This window comes from Oncorhynchus nerka, linkage group LG1 (assembly GCF_034236695.1).
Source record: "Oncorhynchus nerka isolate Pitt River linkage group LG1, Oner_Uvic_2.0, whole genome shotgun sequence".
NCBI lineage: Eukaryota > Metazoa > Chordata > Actinopteri > Salmoniformes > Salmonidae > Oncorhynchus > Oncorhynchus nerka.
The window spans coordinates 55,015,825-55,037,294 of NC_088396.1; the positions used below are offsets into that span (position 1 = coordinate 55,015,825).

At 40.8% G+C, this 21,470-nt stretch overlaps 1 pseudogene; it reads left to right on the forward strand.

Annotated features, from left to right (window-relative positions):
- Nucleotides 1–1,197: 1,197 nt before the first annotated feature.
- The window catches only part of LOC135571757 (fer-1-like protein 6), a 43,805-nt pseudogene continuing 23,532 nt past the window's right edge, over nt 1,198–21,470 (forward strand).

Here is a 21,470-nt window from a genome sequence, read left to right on the forward strand (position 1 = left end):
GGGACAATCAAACCAAGCAACCTAGCTCACAACCGTAGCTGAGGGTACGAGGTAATGTAGACGACAGATTTCAGACTCCACCTCTCTTTTAGGGGTTCTTCCTGTTGGTCATTCGGCCCACAGTGACATGGCGCCCTCCACCAACACAGCCAAAGCTTGGCTTTTCCTCTTGGCCTTTCGGGCCCTAAGACACGGGACAGTGCAGATGCTCCCCGCTCACTCGCGAGGAACGTCTTGACAAAATCGTCGGCCTCTTTGACACCATTCCAGGAAAGCCAACCGACACAAGCAGACATAGAGGACACCTAGGATGTCTACCGAAATGCTACGAATGCCGACAGGCTTTACCTATTGAAGCGAACATCCAACAGACATCCGCCTACAAGAGCAACACGTGAAAAACGACTACGCTAAATTTGCCCCAGTTTTGAAAATAGAATTCAGTGGTTCTGCGACTCGCAAACACGACAGCTCGTTGGTTAACAATATCAAACAAGCTCGAAATGAACACCCACAAGCCTACTATCATAGGTTTAGTTCAGTTTACTTTGGCATGCTCACTGAAACAGGAATGGAAGACCTATTACCATTCAAACAACTGTTTCTGTCAAACATGTCTCCCAACTTCATTAACTACTTGGGCCCTACTGTCAACACTCCGAGAGCTTGCGAGCACCACGTTTGAAGCACCGAAAGCAAGCCCTAACCCTAACCCTAACCCTAGCCCTAACTCTAACCCTAACCCTAACTCTAACCCTAACCGTAACCCTAACCCTAACTCTAACCCTAACCCTAACCCTAACTCTAACCCTAACCCTAACCCTAACCGTAACCCTAACCTAACAGGTTCCATTGAGATCGACCTGGCCGCTACGTCTCTGCACCTAACCCTCACAAAGGGTCAGAACACAAGGGCAACAAAGTGTTCAACAAGATCTAAATGTTAACCCGAAACAATATTGAAGCTCTCACCAACCCTATTCAACTTAGGGATAACTAGCGTTTAACTATCAATGGTAACCCGCTGATGGAACTAAACGCTAACGATCCACTTACCTCCATGTACAGAATCTGACTCAAGCGGATATTTACCATTCCTCGGCACACTCAGCTAGGAACATTGATTGATTACATATTCCATGATTGTGAACTTGACTTTCACAGAAACCCTAATAATAAAACAGCAAGCTTTTCAACATGTTGACACAGAAGATGGATCTGAAGATGGATCTGAAGATGGATCTGAAGATGTTGACACAGAAGGTGTGAAGATGGATCTGAAGATGGATCTGAAGATGTTGACACAGAAGGTGTGAAGATGGATCTGAAGATGGATCTGAAGATGTTGACACAGAAGGTGTGAAGATGGATCTGAAGATGCTGACACAGAAGGTGTGAAGATGGATCTGAAGATGGATCTGAAGATGTTGACACAGAAAGTGTGTGCCAATGAATCTGAAGATGGACAATAGATCTACGTTACAATTGATGAGTCTGTAGTCTCAAAAGGGCTCTCTGACATCAGTGCCGAAATTCGACCACAAAGAAGGCAGACACAGTAATATGCTTTTGTCTTAAAGATAACCCTTTTCAAAAAGGTACACAGACCATTATAATTGGAACACAGTGGATACAGATATTATTCTCCTCCTTACTGGGCTGTTCATCCATCTTAACCCATAAAGCTGTGGGTTGTTTTTATGGTATCGACAGGTTGTGACCTGGGCAAAAAGACAGCGTCAAAGTCATTTCCAGAGGTCACCGATGCCTTTGTTTCTATGGCAGCTGAATCATTTTGACACCTCGATCTGAATTTGTCAATTTTTCACATTGCTTTGAGAGACACCTGTGCTCTCTTTAACAAGACAACCAACCTAGATGATCTCAATGATCTGAGGAAGGATCTCTTCTCCAAGAGGTCATTCTCGGGGGATGACCTCCCCACCCCAACATAAGCGGCACTGCTGCAACATTCATACCCGCATGTCTACCAAACAAGCATTTGTTCAACAAGTCTAAAACCATCCAATCGGTACCTTCACCAGCGATTTTGGACGTTGCATGTTGTGTTTTATATTTGTGTTTTCAATATATTTATTAAAATACTACAGACAATAAAGCTACATGTGATCACAACCTCTCTGGCCCTCGTGTTAAGATGTCAAACATTCATTGAATGACACCTTTGTGTGCACTATGCAGATGGAGACTGTCAGGTCTGCATGTGAGTCGAGCTCTGTTTACCAAGGAGGTGTGTTTCTGGATCCTGTTCGCCACATTGTGTAAACATCTTCAGGTGAACTGCTGCCAATTGATATTCTATTGATATATAGAACACATACTGTAAGGCTGGTGATAGTTTCACAATGTCTTCTTGTAAACAACCAGGTAGGAATACATTTACTGTAAATGCAAATTACACTTGGGGGGGAGGAAATTGTTTTAAACAATTGAGAGTTTGAAAGTAAAGCTGTTCCCAGGGATAAAACCAGATCAGATTATGAAATTATTCATAAGCAAACAATCATAAAGTCTGGGTCACCTCAAGCTACAGTCTGTCTGTTTTCTGTTCTCAGGAAAGAGCATGGCCCCAGCCAATAAAACTCCAGCTACGAGTCGGTCTAGACGCTGTTCTTCTAGCTCATATCGCCTCGTCTAACGACGATGTCCGTGTGCTTGAACGGTTCAATTCCCGACTGAGAGAGAAACTGCAACCCTTCCTGAAACAATCCAATGGAGGCCAAAGCCAAGTAAGTTGTTTGTTTCACCTTCTTCCAACAAACGTACAACGTACGGTACATGTGTCAATATGAGGCATAGTTGCACAAGTGTTTGTGGCTTCCCGGACACAGATTACATGCTTAGACTTGACCTGGACAAAAAAGAATGTATGCTCAATGGAGAATCACTATTTAAATGTGCTTTTTTTTTAGCGCAGGTTTAATCTGGACGCGGGAAACCGGCCCTCTATAGACAATCCTATGTACATTTTGAAAATATTTACTGAATCTGATTATTTTGTCGACATGTCAAGATCATTGTTTGACTTTCCAATAGAGAAACTGAATAGAGAAACTGAATAGAGAAACTGAATAGAGAAACTCAATGGAGAAACTCAATGGAGAAACTCAATGGAGAAACTGAATAGAGAAACTGAATAGAGAAACTGAATAGAGAAACTCAATGGAGAAACTGAATGGAGAGAAACTGAATAGAGAAACTGAATAGAGAAACTCAATGGAGAAACTGAATAGAGAAACTGAATAGAGAAACTGAATAGAGAAACTGAATGGAGAGACTCAATAGAGAAACTGAATAGAGAAACTGAATAGAGAAACTGAATAGAGAAACTCAATGGAGAGACTCAATAGAGAAACTGAATAGAGAAACTGAATAGAGAAACTGAATAGAGAAACTCAATGGAGAGACTCAATAGAGAAACTGAATAGAGAAACTCAATGGAGAGACTCAATAGAGAAACTGAATAGAGAAACTGAATAGAGAAACTCAATGGAGAGACTCAATAGAGAAACTGAATAGAGAAACTCAATGGAGAGACTCAATAGAGAAACTGAATAGAGAAACTCAATAGATACTCAATAGAGAAACTGAATAGAGAAACTCAATAGAGAAACTGAATAGAGAAACTCAATAGAGAAACTCAATAGAGAAACTGAACTGAGAAACTCAATAGATACTCAATAGAGAAACTCAATGGAGAGACTCAATAGAGAAACTGAATGGAGAGACTCAATAGAGAAACTCAATAGATACTCAATAGAGAAACTCAATAGATACTCAATAGAGAAACTCAATGGAGAGACTCAATAGAGAAACTCAATGGAGAGACTCAATAGAGAAACTCAATAGAGAAACTGAATAGAGAAACTAGAGAAACTGAATAGAGACTCAATAGAGAAACTGAATAGAGAAACTCAACAGAGAAACTGAATAGAGAAACTCAATGGAGAGACTCAATAGAGAAACTGAATAGAGAAACTGAACAGAGAAACTGAATAGAGAAACTGAACAGAGAAACTGAATAGAGAAACTGAATAGAGAAACTGAATAGAGAAACTGAACTGAGAAACTCAATGGAGATACTCAATAGAGAAAGAGAAACTGAATAGAGAAACTGAATAGAGAAACTGAACTGAGAAACTCAATAGATACTCAATAGAGAAACTGAATAGAGAAACTGAATAGAGAAACTGAACAGAGAAACTCAACTGAGAAACTCAATAGATACTCAATAGAGAAACTGAATAGAGAAACTGAATAGAGAAACTGAACAGAGAAACTCAACTGAGAAACTCAATAGATACTCAATAGAGAAACTGAATAGAGAAACTCAATGGAGAGACTCAATAGAGAAACTGAATAGAGAAACTGAACAGAGAAACTGAATAGAGAAACTGAACAGAGAAACTGAATAGAGAAACTGAATAGAGAAACTGAATAGAGAAACTGAACTGAGAAAAACTCAATAGATACTCAATAGAGAAACTGAATAGAGAAACTGAATAGAGAAACTGAACAGAGAAACTCAACTGAGAAACTCAATAGATACTCAATAGAGAAACTGAATAGAGAAACTCAATGGAGAGACTCAATAGAGAAACTGAATAGAGAAACTGAACAGAGAAACTGAATAGAGAAACTGAACAGAGAAACTGAATAGAGAAACTGAATAGAGAAACTGAATAGAGAAACTGAACTGAGAAACTCAATAGATACTCAATAGATAGAGAAACTGAATAGAGAAACTGAATAGAGAAACTGAACAGAGAAACTCAACTGAGAAACTCAATAGATACTCAATAGAGAAACTGAATAGAGAAACTCAATGGAGAGACTCAATAGAGAAACTGAATAGAGAAACTGAACAGAGAAACTGAATAGAGAAACTGAACAGAGAAACTGAATAGAGAAACTGAATAGAGAAACTGAACTGAGAAACTCAATAGATACTCAATAGAGAAACTGAATAGAGAAACTGAATAGAGAAACTGAACAGAGAAACTCAACTGAGAAACTCAATAGATACTCAATAGAGAAACTGAATAGAGAAACTGAATAGAGAAACTGAATAGAGAAACTGAATAGAGAAACTCAACAGAGAAACTGAACTGAGAAACTCAATAGATACTCAATAGAGAAACTCAATAGAGAAACTGAATAGAGAAACTGAACAGAGAAACTCAACTGAGAAACTCAATAGATACTCAATAGAGAAACTCAATAGATACTCAATAGAGAAACTGAATAGAGAAACTCAACAGAGAAACTCAATAGATACTCAATAGAGAAACTCAATGGAGAAACTCAACAGACAGACTCAACAGAGAGACTCAATAGAGAAACTGAATAGAGAGACTCAATAGAGAAACTGAATAGAGAAACTCAATGGAGAGACTCAATAGAGAAACTGAATAGAGAAACTGAACAGAGAAACTGAATAGAGAAACTGAACAGAGAAACTGAATAGAGAAACTGAATAGAGAAACTGAATAGAGAAACTGAACTGAGAAACTCAATAGATACTCAATAGAGAAACTGAATAGAGAAACTGAACAGAGAAACTCAACTGAGAAACTCAATAGATACTCAATAGAGAAACTGAATAGAGAAACTGAATAGAGAAACTGAACAGAGAAACTCAACTGAGAAACTCAATAGATACTCAATAGAGAAACTGAATAGAGAAACTGAATAGAGAAACTGAATAGAGAAACTCAACTGAGAAACTCAATAGATACTCAATAGAGAAACTGAATAGAGAAACTGAATAGAGAAACTGAATAGAGAAACTGAATAGAGAAACTCAACAGAGAAACTGAACTGAGAAACTCAATAGATACTCAATAGAGAAACTCAATAGAGAAACTGAATAGAGAAACTGAACAGAGAAACTCAACTGAGAAACTCAATAGATACTCAATAGAGAAACTCAATAGATACTCAATAGAGAAACTGAATAGAGAAACTCAACAGAGAAACTCAATAGATACTCAATAGAGAAACTCAATGGAGAAACTCAACAGACAGACTCAACAGAGAGACTCAATAGAGAAACTCAATAGAGAGACTCAATAGAGAAACTCAACAGAGAGACTCAACAGAGAAACTCAATAGATAAACTCAATAGAGAGACTCAACAGACAGACTCAACAGAGAAACTCAATAGAGAGACTCTATAGAGAGACTCAACAGACAGACTCAACAGAGAGACTCAACAGAGAGACTATAAAAGCTATAGGATTCAACACTGTCCCATTGGTTCAGTCATTTACTCTATGTGAACTGGGAGAGAGGGGCTCAAGTAGGAAAATATCAATATGCAGGGTAATATCAATAAGCAGGATAATTATGCAGGAAGGAAATTCAAACCACTGAAAGTCAAACAAGGGAGGATACAAGAGTGACTGATTGGCTGAGTGGACAGGAGGAACTGGAAGGTGTATTGTGAGACAGAGAGCAGTCAAACACTTTTGTTCAGACAGTGTATCAGAGAGTACTATTTTAATAAAACGTAGTGTTATTGGAAGCATTAGGATAGGAATCGGGATAGTGTGTTAATATCTCAGTTATCAGCTGTCGGGGGAGAGTGTGTCAGGGACTCCTGGGCATATTGTCCTGTCAAAATGGATAAGGATCCATCAGGTCACAGTGGCAGTCCAGCCACACACAGGTAAGATCTTAAAAAGAACAACTTTCAACCTCTGCAAATTGCTATGTTAGTTCGAACAGTATTTCTCAAATCCCGTCATGGGGTACCCCCAGGGATGTACAGGTTTATTCCATTCCAGTATTGGGTACCCCCAGGGATGTACAGGTTTATTCCATCCCAGTATTGGGTACCCCCAGGGATGTACAGGTTTATTCCATCCCAGTATTGGGTACCCCCAGGGATGTACAGGTTTATTCCATCCCAGTATTGGGTACCCCCAGGATGTACAGGTTTATTCCATCCCAGTATTGGGTACCCCAGGATGTATAGGTTTATTCCATCCCAGTATTGGGTACCCCCAGAGATGTATAGGTTTATTCCATCCCAGTATTGGGTACCCCCAGGATGTATAGGTTTATTCCAGCCCAGTATTGGGTACCCCCAGAGATGTATAGGTTTATTCCATCCATCCCAGAGAGTATAGGTTTATTCCAGGTACCCCCAGGATGTACAGGTTTATTCCAGCCAGTATGGTAGGTTTACTCCCCCAGGATGTATAGGTTTATTCCATCCATGGGGTACCCCCATGTATGGTTTATTCCATCCAGTATTGGGTACCCCAGGGATGTATAGGTTTATTCCAGCCCAGTATTGGGTACCCCCAGGGATGTACAGGTTTATTCAAGCCCAGTATGGGGTACCCCCATGGATGTATAGGTTTATTCCATCCCAGTATTGGGTACCCCCATCCCAGTATGGGGTACCCCAGGGATGTAGTATTGGGTACCCCCCAGGATTTATTCCAGCTCAGTATGGTGTACCCCCCAGGGATGTATAGGTTTATTCCATCCCAGTATGGTGTACCCCCAGGGATGTACAGGTTTATATCATCCCAGTATTGGGTACCCCCAGGGATGTATAGGTTTATTCCATCCCAGTATTGGGTACCCCAGGGATGTACAGGTTTATTCCATCCCAGTATGGGGTACCCCCAGGGATGTATAGGTTTATTCCATCCCAGTATGGGGTACCCCCAGGGATGTACAGGTTTATATCATCCCAGTATTGGGTACCCCCAGGGATGTATAGGTTTATTCCATCCCAGTATGGGGTACATCCCCATTGGGGGATGTACAGGTTTACTCCATCCCAGTATGGGGTACCCCCAGGGATGTATAGGGTTTACTCCATCCCAGTATGGGGTACCCCCAGGGATGTATAGGTTTATTCCATTCCAGTATTGGGTACCCCCAGGGATGTACAGGTTTATTCCATCCCAGTATTTTGTACCCCCAGGGATGTATAGGTTTATTCCATCCCAGTATGGGGTACCCCAGGGATGTACAGGTTTATTCCAGCTCAGTATGGTGTACCCCCAGGGATGTATAGGTTTATTCCATTCCAGTATTGGGTACCCCCAGGGATGTATAGGTTTATTCCATCCCAGTATTGGGTACCCCCAGGGATGTATAGGTTTATTCCATTCCAGTATTGGGTACCCCCAGGGATGTATAGGTTTATTCCATCCCAGTATTGGGTACCCCCAGGGATGTATAGGTTTACTCCATCCCAGTATGGGGTACCCCCAGGGATGTACAGGTTTATTCCACCTCAGTATGGGTTACCCCCAGGGATGTACAGGTTTATTCCATCCCAGTATGGGGTACCCCCAGGGATGTACAGGTTTATTCCATCCCAGTATGGGGTACCCCCAGGGATGTACAGGTTTATTCCATCCCAGTATGGGGTACCCCCAGGGATGTACAGGTTTATTCCACCTCAGTATGGGTTACCCCCAGGGATGAATAGGTTTATTCCATCCCAGCACTAGCACTTTAGATTTGTCTATTCAACTCATCATCAAGCCCTTGATTAGTTGAACCAGGTGCACAATTTTAAAGATCAGGTCCTGATATTTTGGATCCCTGCTTTTTAAATCTGGCAGCTGATTTCATAGCTGAATGTAACGACTGTTGGTGGAAGAAGGTGAGGACCAAAGTGCAGCGTGGTACGTGTTCGTCATTTATTAAATAGAACTGAATCACTAAATACAAAGTAACAAAAGAACAACTGAAACAGCTCCACCAGGTGCAAAACACACTAAACAGAAAATAACTACCCACAAACACAGGTGGGAACAGGCTACCTAAGTGTGGTTCTAAATCAGAGACAACGATAGACAACTGCCTCTGATTGGGAAACATACCAGGCCAAACACATAGAAATACAAAACATAGAATGCCCACCCCAACTCACGCCCTGACCAAACCAAAATAGAGACGTAAAAAGGAACTAAGGTCAGGACTTGACACTGAACCACTTACATCTCTGTTCAATCTAACCCTGGAATGTAATGAAATTCCAAAGATCTGAAATCAGCATTTGTCCAACCACTTTTAAAAGGGGGAGATCCAACTCTTTTAAATAATTATAGGCCAATCTCAAAGCTGTCACCCCTGGTGAAAATACTTGAAACCCTTGTAAGTGAACTGCTAAAATAGTTATTTACTAACAAATCAATGTACCAATCAGGCTTCAGGAAGAAGCATAGCACAATTACCACATCCATTAAGGTTTTAAACGATATCACTGAAGCCATTGACAAAAACATCACTGTGTCTCAGTTTTTCTTGATCTCTCTAAGGCTTTTGATAAAGTTGATCATGCTATACTAAGGCAGGGATTGTCGAGTGTAGGTCTTTCGGGAGCATGAAGTTGCATGGTTTGCTAACTGTCTGATAGAACTCAGTGCACTCAATTTGATGGGCTTATGTCTGTTAAATTGTCTGTCCTGAATGGTGTGCCCCAAGGCGCTGTACTTGGTCCTCTCTGATTTAGACAAAAATGTCCAAAATGCACAACTTCATTTTTATGCTGATGATACTGTTATTTACTGTTGTGCCTCGTCTCTTACAAAAGCTTTCCAGAACATGCAAACTGCTTTTTATACTGTTCAACATACCTTATCCTCAATACTGACAAAACTAAACTAATGGTGTTTTCTAATGCAAGAAATAGACCTCTGAACCTTTCGCCTATTACTACCTGTCAGGGCAAGGAGACTGAGGTTGTAACCTCATATAAATATCTTGGAATTTTAATTGATGACAGCCTCTCTTTTAAATTGCATATTCAACAACTTACAAAAGAATTGAAGCTGAAATTGGGATTTTATTTTAGGAATAAGGCCTGTTTTTCTTTGAAGCCAGAAGGAGGCTAGTATCAGCTACATTTATGCCTTTACTAGACTATGGGGATAGTTTATATATGAATGCTTCCGCTCAGTGTTTGAGATCAATTGACACCCTTTACCATGGCACTTTGAGATTTATTTTAACCTGCAAAACCCTTACGCACCACTGCACTTTGTATACCAGGGTTGGCTGGTCTTTCTAGTCACTCGTAGGCTCAGTCACTGGTTTATTTTTTATTTACAAAGCCATTTAGGGTTTACTACCTTTTTATTTGTGCATTTTTATTGTTCAGAAATGTGGTGGGTACTCTCTTCGTTCGCTGGACTTTATCCTGCTAACTGTTCTAAATGTCCGAAATGAATTTGGTAAAAGGGCTTTTATGTACTCTGCGCCATCGTCTTGGAACACCTTGTAAAATACTTTTAAACTGGAAGAACTTGTCCCGATTGGTGTTTTTAAATCACTGATGAAGGATTTTGAGGCTGATTCCCTGACCTGTCAATGTTTCTAATTTGCCGTTTTACACTCTTGTGAATTCAATGGTTTTTACTAGATTACTTGTAATTTTTCATGTTGTCTGTCTGTAATCTTTTTGTAATGACTTGGTGCTGCCTATCTTGGCCAGGGCGCTCTTGAAAAAGAGACTTTAATCTCAATGAGCCCTTCTTGGTTAAATAAAGGATAAATAAATCAAATTAATCAAATTTAGCTGAGTAAAAAATGTTGAGAATCACAGGATTTACAAACATATCAGGTCTTCCTGCTGTATTCCATCCTGTGAATTAGCCTTGTCTTCATGTACTCAGGTAACATCCTCTGTGTATGTGTGTTGGTATGTATTATGTGTGATTAAGGTGTACTGCTGTTCATGAGTGAGAGTGGGAAGGGTTCTAATGTCTAATGATCTTTACAGGAAGGGGAAGGGTTCTAATGTCTAATGATCTTTACAGGAAGGGGAAGGGTTCTAATGTCTAATGATCTTTACAGGAAGGGAAGGGTTCTAATGTCTAATGTTCTTTACAGGAAGGGGAAGGGTTCTAATGTCTAATGATCTTTACAGGAAGGGGAAGGGTTCTAATGTCTAATGATCTTTACAGGAAGGGGAAGGGTTCTAATGTCTAATGATCTTTACAGGAAGGGGAAGGGTTCTAATGTCTAATGATCTTTACAGGAAGGGGAAGGGTTCTAATGTCTAATGATCTTTACAGGAAGGGGAAGGGTTCTAAGGTCTAATGTGGTCTACAGGAAGGGGAAGGGTTCTAATGTCTAATGATCTTTACAGGAAGGGAAGGGGTCTAATGTCTAATGTTCTTTACAGGAAGGGGAAGGGTTCTAAGGTCTAATGTTCTTTACAGGAAGGGGAAGGGTTCTCAGGTCTAATGTTCTTTACAGGAAGGGGAAGGGTTCTCAGGTCTAATGTTCTTTACAGGAAGGGGAAGGGTTCTCAGGTCTAATGTTCTTTACAGGAAGGGGAAGGGTTCTCAGGTCTAATGTTCTTTACAGGAAGGGGAAGGGTTCTCAGGTCTAATGTTTTTACAGGAAGGGGAAGGGTTCTCAGGTCTAATGTTCTTTACAGGAAGGGGAAGGGTTCTCAGGTCTAATGTTCTTTACAGGAAGGGGAAGGGTTCTCAGGTCTAATGTTCTTTACAGGAAGGGGAAGGGTTCTCAGGTCTAATGTTCTTTACAGGAAGGGGAAGGGTTCTCAGGTCTAATGTTCTTTACAGGAAGGGGAAGGGTTCTCAGGTCTAATGTTCTTTACAGGAAGGGGAAGGGTTCTCAGGTCTAATGTTTACAGGAAGGGGAAGGGTTCTCAGGTCTAATGTTGTCTACAGGAAGGGGAAGGGTTCTCAGGTCTAATGTTCTTTACAGGAAGGGGAAGGGTTCTAAGGTCTAATGTTCTTTACAGGAAGGGGAAGGGTTCTAATGTCTAATGTTCTTTACAGGAAGGGGAAGGGTTCTCAGGTCTAATGTTCTTTACAGGAAGGGGAAGGGTTCTCAGGTCTAATGTGTTCTACAGGAAGGGGAAGGGGTCTCAGGTCTAATGTGGTCTACAGGAAGGGGAAGGGTTCTAATGTCTAATGATCTTTACAGGAAGGGGAAGGGTTCTCAGGTCTAATGTTCTTTACAGGAAGGGGAAGGGTTCTCAGGTCTAATGTTCTTTACAGGAAGGGGAAGGGTTCCAGGTCTAATGTTGTTTACAGGAAGGGGAAGGGATTCTCAGGTCTGAAAGTTCTTTACAGGAAGGTAAGAAGGGTCACCATGTCTAATCTGTCTACAGGAAGGGAAGGGCTCTAGGCTGAATCTTGAAGAAAGGGAAGACAGTCAAACACTCTGTTCTTAAACAGTAAGAGCAGTCTATTGTGATTGGAGATCAGGCCTGAAAAAACAAATGGCTCACTATGTTGTAAACAGTAAGGCAGATTGTGATTGGTCTAATGCCCATACCAAATGGCTCACTATTCTACAGGCCCAAGGGGTAGTGGTTCTCAGGCCCAGGGTAGTGCACTAGTTACAGGAAGGGGAAGGGGTGCACTAGTTTCTAATGGGGTCTTTGCACTACAGGGAAGGGGAAGCAAGGGCCCATTAGGTGCACTGATCTTTACAGGGGCCCGTTGAGTAATGTCTAGTTTCAACGGGGCCCATTGGAGTAGTGCACTAGTTTCAACCAGGACAGTCAGCTCCAGCTGATCAAATAGTGTTGTACCAAATGGGGACGGTGCTTCTGTATTCATGGAGTACTTGCTGGGGATTTACTGCATGTCCTGTACAGGATTAAGGATTCACATGTGATTATGTACCCTCCTGATATTTAAAACATCATAGGTCACTTACTTTAAACATAAGTGCCAGTTTACCAGGAACAGATCGAGTCTCAGTCTAGTTATTACAGATTGAATGTTCGGGCTCAGTGACGTGCTGACTTCCGTAGCTGAACTTCAGCTGGTGTGGCCAGAGAATGATGGACCTACCCCCTCTGAATTCTGCTTCCACTCTGTTTGTAAATGTTTCCAGTGCGTGGCAAGCTGAACGTCCAGGTGGCCAGAGAATGATGGACCTACCTCTCTGATTCTGCTTTTTCTCTATGCCCTACTAGGGAATGTTTCTTGCCAACGCCCTTTAGTCTTGATCCAAAAATTGCTTGATTGATTTGTGTCGTGCCCTGACAGATGGTACAGAGCCAGAGGGTAATGCTGAGGTCACTGGTCTGTTAGAAGGACAGTACCCGGACGATGGTCAGCCTGGCCCAGTCGGGAACCATACCTGTCAGACAGCTCCCAAGAGGTACATCACAACAGAGTTTTAATGTGTTGTGTTGTATTGTGCTGTGTTGTGTTGTATTGTGTTGTGTTATATTGTGTTGTGTTCTGTTATATTGTATTGTATTGTGTTGTATTGTATTGTATTGTGTTGTGTTGTATTGTATTGTGTTGTGTTTATATTGTATTGTATTGTGTTGTGTTGTATTGTATTGTTATATTGTATTGTATTGTGTTGTATTGTATTGTGTTATATTGTATTGTGTTATATTGTATTGTATTGTGTTGTATTGTATTGTATTGTGTTGTGTTGTGTTGTATTGTGTTATATTGTATTGTATTGTGTTGTATTGTATTGTGTTGTATTGTGTGTTGTATTGTATTGTATTGTGTTGTGTTGTGTTGTTGTGTTGTTGTGTTTGTTATATTGTGTTGTGTTCTATTGTATTGTATTGTGTTGTTGTATTGTACCTTGTGTTGTGTTGTGTTGTATTGTATTTGTTGTTCTGTTATATTGTATTGTGTTGTATTGTATTGTATTGTGTTGTGTTGTGTTGTATTGTGTTGTATTGTGTTGTGTTCTGTTATATTGTATTGTGTTGTATTGTATTGTATTGTGTTGTGTTGTGTTGTATTGTGTTGTATTGTGTTGTGTTGTGTTGTATTGTGTTGTATTGTGTTGTATTGTGTGTTGTGTTGACGTCCCCTTGAGTCTTTTCCTGGTTAAATAAAGACATTAAAGAAACATAAACATTTTAGGCTCTAAGGAGGCGCAAGTGTCAAAGAAACGTTTTTTTTTTGCAATTTTGTCGTGTAAAAACTAGCGCACTGGCATTTTCCACCCCTTACGCAAGAGTTGGTTATTTACCTGTCTAACATTAGCTCACTTGCACTGAGGCGAAATATATAAGGTGTGTCCTTAAAAACATACGCCAAAATGCCAATTTCAGTCGGGCAACTGGTGATATCCAAGACGGACCAAAAAGCTGCTCTTAGCGGTAACGCAATTGGTTATGGCATTGATTTTGCTAGCGGAGGTGCAAACAGGTGCCTTATCGGGTACATTACAATGTTTTATTTAATATCACGAGCAGCCACAAACAGTCAACAGACTTTGCCCTTTTTATTCATATTGGACATTATTTTTGTCCAGATTCTGTGAAAACGTTTTGGACTCATTATGGTCGATGCCTATTTTGCATGAAAGGTGTCAGTGATTGTAGGAAACCTGTTTAGGAAAATCAAGTTATTTAAAAATGACAGTTTATTGTTTTTCGTTGTAAAAAAAAAAAATACATCTTACACTTTCCTCTGTTGGACATAACTGTCAAATCGCGGCAATTCCTGACACTGTCCGTGTTTCTGAATCCGTTTAACGGCTATTAGCCGGTGTGCTTGTTTACTTTTCGCCTGGCAAAGTCACTACTGGCCACATTAACAGCGATGGTTCTCGAAATGTGAATGCAATGACCATAGCAGGGATCATCATCTAGATTCAGACAATTGTTTCTCGAGCGGATGGTCAGGGGACCGGAACGTAATTACAAATTGTCCGCAAGAAGCCCAAACCGATTTGACAATCATTTCAAACCTTGCTTACGTTTGTGTTCATCATATAGCTCTATTATACGTGGGAATAGTTTGGGACAGATTTGCTAAATTAAAATAACTTGGATTTGCTGGTGCTTTTACAGTCTTTTATGTATAAAAAAATAAATAATAATATACAGTGAGGAGAACAAGTATTTGATTCACTGCCGATTTTTCCTACTTACAAAGCATGTAGAGGTCTGTCATTTTAATCATAGGTACACTTCAACCGTGAGAGACGGAATCTAAAACAAAAATCCATAAAATCACATTGTATGATTTTTAAGTAATTAATTAGCATTTTATTGCATGACATGAGTATTTGATCACCTACCAACCAGTAAGAATTCCGGCTCTCACAGACCTGTTCGTTTTTATTTAAGAAGCCCTCCTGTTCTCCACTCATTATCTGTATAATTGCACCTGTTTGAACTCGTTGAACTCGGGGGGGGGAGTACTTTTTATGTCTATTTACATAACTGCAGGACTAAAATATCAGCATGTTACCCTTCTAATTTTGTCTCTCTTTACGTTGATTCTTCGCGGGAGATATTTTCAAACATTTGTGAAGCCTTTTAACCAATCAGGTTACCGGAAATTACTAATCTTTCTAATCTGTCTAAAGAGGATATCGCGATGTATGGACGAGCTAACGATATGCCTCGCTCAGGAAAACAAGCTTCTGAAGGCTATTTGATTCAACATGGAGAGTTTTAACATGAGAACAAGAACGACATTTATGGAATGTGTAGTTGACGGAGTTTGGTAAAATGATACAAATCAATCATTTGTATACAGTATAGCCGATTTATTTATTTATTATTTTTATTTATTTATGATGTATTTGTACATTTTGTGAAAGTATCGAAGATATATTTGCAAAATATCCCAAAATCTGAAAATTGACTGATCAAAATGTTTGCCTGTGGTTTGACTGTATAACTCATGGTAATAATGTCAATGTAATAACTCCACACAGGTCTAAACTAAGACCAAAGATTCTGGACAGTGAGAAAAAGCCACAGAGTTTCCAGGTAGGTTGACTGATTCATATTGTATCTGTTACTCCTGTGTTGAGGGACTAGTCCTGATTGGTTCATATTGTATCTGTTACTCCTGTGTTGAGGGAATAGCCCTGATTGGTTCATATTGTATCTGTTACTCCTGTGTTAAGGGAATAGCCCTGATTGGTTCATATTGTACATGTTACTCCTGTGTTGAGGGAATAGTCCTGATTGGTTCATATTGTATCTGTTACTCCTGTGTTGAGGGAATAGCCCTGATTGGTTCATATTGTATTTATTACTCCTGTGTTGAGGGAATAGCCCTGATTGGTTCATATTGTATCTGTTACTCCTGTGTTGAGGGAATAGCCCTGATTGGTTCATATTGTATCTGTTACTCCTGTGTTGAGGGAATAGCCCTGATTGGTTCATATTGTATCTGTTACTCCTGTGTTGAGGGAATAGCCCTGATTGGTTCATATTGTATCTGTTACTCCTGTGTTGAGGGAATAGACACTGGATGTTTGGGACACATTGCCATTAACTTCCAAAACTTCTGTCCTCATATGACGAAATCTGTATATTCTCAACTGTACATGTCCTCTCCTATCATGTGTAATTTGTACTGTATCCACGAGGTATATGCTGATAGTATATTATGTGTAGATTCTTCTGTCTATATTCTGTCTGTCCATTGCTGGCAAAACCATTTAACTTGGTGAATAAAGGTGACTTTGATTATCTTCCCTCCAGATTGCCATCAACATCACCGAGGCCAAACAGCTGGTGGGGGAGAATATTGACCCTAGTGTAATCATGGAGATCGGAGACGAGAAGAAACAGACCACTGTCAAAGAGGGCACCAACGCCCCTTTCATCAATGAGGTGAACCTTCTCCTCTGAGCCTGGTTCCTCTCTAGGTTTCTTCCTAGGATCCTGCCCTCTAGGGAGTCTGTACCCTCTGAGCCTGGTTCCTCTCTAGGTTTCTTCCTAGGATCCTTTCCTCTAGGGATTCTTTCCCCTCTGAGCCTGGTTCCTCTCTAGGTTTCTTCCTAGGATCCTGCCCTCTAGGGAGTTGTTTCCGAGCCACTGTGCTAATGCTTCTCTATTGCTTGCTGTTTGGGGTTGTATGATGGGTATCTATCTGTAAAGCATTACACTGTAACAAGTATTGTAGTTAATTGTAATAACTCATAGTAACACTGTAATAACAACATGTAACTGGTGGTAATTGCACTCTGTAATCACAGAGGTGTAATAACAAATGCTTGTTACCGTGCTTGTTACTAATGGACAAGTTTCTACTAAATTCACCAATTTAGTGTTTAGTTTCTTCTCAGCTGATTCAGTAATAACGGTCAGAATGTTGTGGTCTCTGGTGGACAGATGCACTGGGTGTCTGAGATTACAACGGTTGGAGGCTCAAAAGGCTCTACCGGCAGTTGAATGCACTCTTCAAAATCTGCACTCAATGTTTTTGCTCGCACTTGCACCTAAAGAAATGTAATAAAAAAAGGGGTTAAGTTGATTCTATATAAATGACTTACTACTCGTTACCAAGTGAAGATACCTACAAAACATAAGATGAGCTTCTACTTTTCTAGACTTTATTGCAACATGTAAAGAAGACTTTGTTAGTGCATACTGAATCACAACATTAGCCTACATTTCACGGTATAATTTCACTTAGTTATCTTCACTTCATCCATATCTGCAGTATGTTTAGTCATGTTTTAAATCGTGTTCATTTTTACACAAGGAATCCACTTCCCTGTCGTCGGTCCCATCTTGAGTTTTGGTGACTCCAGAACGAGGCATGATGTCTCTGTAAACTCTCCGTCGGCTGGGGGAGTTTTGGTGACTCCAGAAAAGAGGCATGATGTCTCTGTAACTCTCCGTCGGCTGGGGGAGTTTTGGTGACTCCAGAAAAGAGGCATGATGTCTCTGTAACTCTCCGTCGGCTGGGGGAGTTTTGGTGACTCCAGAAAAGAGGCATGATGTCTCTGTAACTCTCTGTCGGCTGGGGGAGTTTTGGTGACTCCGGAAAGAGGCATGATGTCTCTGTAACTCTCCGTCGGCTGGGGGAGTTTTGGTGACTCCAGAAAGAGGGAGTTTTGGTGACTCCGGAAAGAGGCATGATGTCTCTGTAACTCATTTCTGACTAAATAATAAGGATTTTTATTGTTAGATTAACGATTTAATGAATTAGATTAAACCCTACTCAATAACTTAAAAATCAGTAATCTAAGTGGTGACTCATATCCGTAGCCTATAGTAAGAGTAGCCTAAAGAGCTGGGATTGTCTTTCTTTATTCCCGTTTTTTTACCATTACAAGTAACAATATAAAAACCACAAAACTCTGACTCTGTCTTCGTCTGTTTCTTCTTTCTTGTTAATTAACATTTTCCCATCCTGGAGTCTTGTTGTGAATCTGTGGTAGAGAAAAAGAATAGATGACTATTTAGGATTGACACTCTACTTTACCCCTAGTTATCATCGCCATGACAACTAGTTAAGGCACATAGCTAGCTAGGCCTTGCTAGCTACCAGTTGTTGCGTTATCCATTTAGCAATAATACTGCTTGTTTTAATACTAATACTCTTAATAACTAATAACTCCTGTTTAATAAAGCCGTGAAAACAAGGTTCAGGGATTACCATCAAGTCCAGCTAACGTTAGCTAGCGTGTAGCGACCGTAGCATATTCTGTCAGCTTTAGCTAGCTAGCTAAGGTTTAGAAAAATAGGATGCAATCGGAAACTTTAACATTTGTAACAAGCATGGTAGTAAACATTTGCTATTACACCCCTGTAATTACAGACTGCAATTACCAACAATTACATTGTTATTGTTATTGTTATTACAATGTAACTATGAATTATTACAATGTCTGTTACACTGTAATTACATATGGAATTACACTGTAACAAAGACCCTTAAAAATGAAGTGTTGCCAGATGGTTGGTATTGGAATGAGACTAATAATCATTTTCTTTTCCTTGTTGCTCAAAGATTTGTAACAATCTTATCTCTGTTTTTTTGAAACAGTACTTCGTGTTTGATTATTACGGCCATCAAGAGAGCTTTTTTGACAAAGTCATCACACTATCAGTAAGCAAACCATAAAGATATTCAACCATATATTTTCAAGAGTCGTGTAAAAAGCACAAAAAAAAAAACTAAAAAAAAAACCTCTTCAATATTTAGTTTGTCTGTTTCTTCTCCAGGTGATGCATACCAAGATCATGAAAGGCTTCTGTGTGGGCTCCTTCAAGATGGATGTGGGAACGGTCTATAGACAACCTGGTAAGAGAACGACATCCACACCACATGCTCTAATTCTCCCCACGCTTCAGCCCGGTGCTCCTTCATAACTGACTGGATTGCTGAAAAGCTAACTGAAGGCTAATGCTAACTTTCTTGCTGTTTTTCAAATGTGAGTTCTGGTGAGTGAGATGTCCGATTGATTTGTTACAGCAGCAAATAATAGTTCTTAGGTCACCAGTTCACCAATGTGGGCGGTGCTGATTTGGACAGCAGACATCAGGACCGGGGTCAAAGGTTACCTGAAGTGCGACATCAGCGTGATGGGGAAGGGAGATGCCATACAGCCCTTTCAGAAGACCAGCGATGCTGAGGAGCAGATAGACAAGTAAGACACACACACACACACACACACACACACCTCTCTCAGAAGACCAGCGATGCTGAGTAACAGACAAGTAAGACACACTCTTGTTTGACCTGCATGCAGACAAGGTGTGTTTAAGCAGTAGCATGCAGACAGGTGTGTTTAAGCCCTAGCATCAGAAGAGCATGCAGACAGGTGTGTTTAAGCAGTAGCATGCAGACAAGGTGTGAAGACAGGTTTAACACAGTAGCATGCAGACAAGGTGTGTAGCATGCAGACAGGTGTGTTTAACAGTAGCATGCAGACAGGTTTAGCATGCAGACAGGTGTGTTTAAGCAGTAGCATGCAGACAGGTGTGTAGCATGCAGACAGGTGTGTTTAAGCAGTAGCATGCAGACAAGGTGTGTTTAAGCAGTAGCATGCAGACAAGGTGTGTAGCATGCAGACAGGTGTGTTTAAGCAGTAGCATGCAGACAGGTGTGTTTAAGCAGTAGCATGCAGACAAGGTGTGTTTAAGCAGTAGCATGCAGACAATGTGTGTTTAAGCAGTAGCATGCAGACAGGTGTGTGTTTTAAGCAGTAGCATGCAGCATGCAGAAGGTGTGTTTAAGCAGTAGCATGCAGACAGGTGTGTTTAAGCATAGCATAGCATGCAGACAGGGTGTTTAAGCAGTAGCATGCAGACAGGTGTGTTTATGCAGACAGGTGTGTTTAAGCAGTAGCATGCAGACAAGGTGTGTTTAAGCAGTAGCATGCAGACAATGTGTGTTTAAGCAGTAGCATGCAGACAGGTGTGTTTAAGCAGTAGCATGCAGACAAGGTGTGTTTAAGCAGTAGCATGCAGACAGGTGTGTTTAAGCAGTAGCATGCAGACAGGTGTGTAGCATGCAGACAGGTGTGTTTAAGCAGTAGCATGCAGACAGGTGTGTTTAAGCAGTAGCATGCAGACAGGTGTGTTTAAGCAGTAGCATGCAGACAGGTGTGTTTAAGCAGTAGCATGCAGACAGGTGTGTTTAAGCAGTAGCATGCAGACAGGTGTGTTTAAGCAGTAGCATGCAGACAAGGTGTGTTTAAGCAGTAGCATGCAGACAGGTGTGTTTAAGCAGTAGCATGCAGACAAGGTGTGTTTAAGCAGTAGCATGCAGACAAGGTGTGTTTAAGCAGTAGCATGCAGACAAGGTGTGTTTAAGCAGTAGCATGCAGACAGGTGTGTTTAAGCAGTAGCATGCAGACAGGTGTGTAGCATGCAGACAGGTGTGTTTAAGCAGTAGCATGCAGACAGGTGTGTAGCATGCAGACAGGTGTGTGCAGTAAGCAGACAGGTGTAGCATGCAGACAGGTGTGTTTAAGCAGTAGCATGCAGACAGGTGTGTTTAAGCAGTAGCATGCAGACAGGTGTGTAGCATGCAGACAGGTGTGTTTAAGCAGTAGCATGCAGACAGGTGTGTTTAAGCAGTAGCATGCAGACAGGTGTGTTTAAGCAGTAGCATGCAGACAAGGTGTGTTTAAGCAGTAGCATGCAGACAAGGTGTGTTTAAGCAGTAGCATGCAGACAGGTGTGTTTAAGCAGTAGCATGCAGACAGGTGTGTTTAAGCAGTAGCATGCAGACAGGTGTGTAGCATGCAGACAGGTGTGTTTAAGCAGTAGCATGCAGACAGGTGTGTAGCATGCAGACAGGTGTGTTTAAGCAGTAGCATGCAGACAGGTGTGTTTAAGCAGTAGCATGCAGACAGGTGTGTTTAAGCAGTAGCATGCAGACAGGTGTGTTTAAGCAGTAGCATGCAGACAAGGTGTGTTTAAGCAGTAGCATGCAGACAAGGTGTGTTTAAGCAGTAGCATGCAGACAGGTGTGTTTAAGCAGTAGCATGCAGACAAGGTGTGTAGCATGCAGACAGGTGTGTTTAAGCAGTAGCATGCAGACAAGGTGTGTTTAAGCAGTAGCATGCAGACAAGGTGTGTTTAAGCAGTAGCATGCAGACAAGGTGTGTTTAAGCAGTAGCATGCAGACAGGTGTGTTTAAGCAGTAGCATGCAGACAGGTGTGTTTAAGCAGTAGCATGCAGACAAGGTGTGTTTAAGCAGTAGCATGCAGACAGGTGTGTTTAAGCAGTAGCATGCAGACA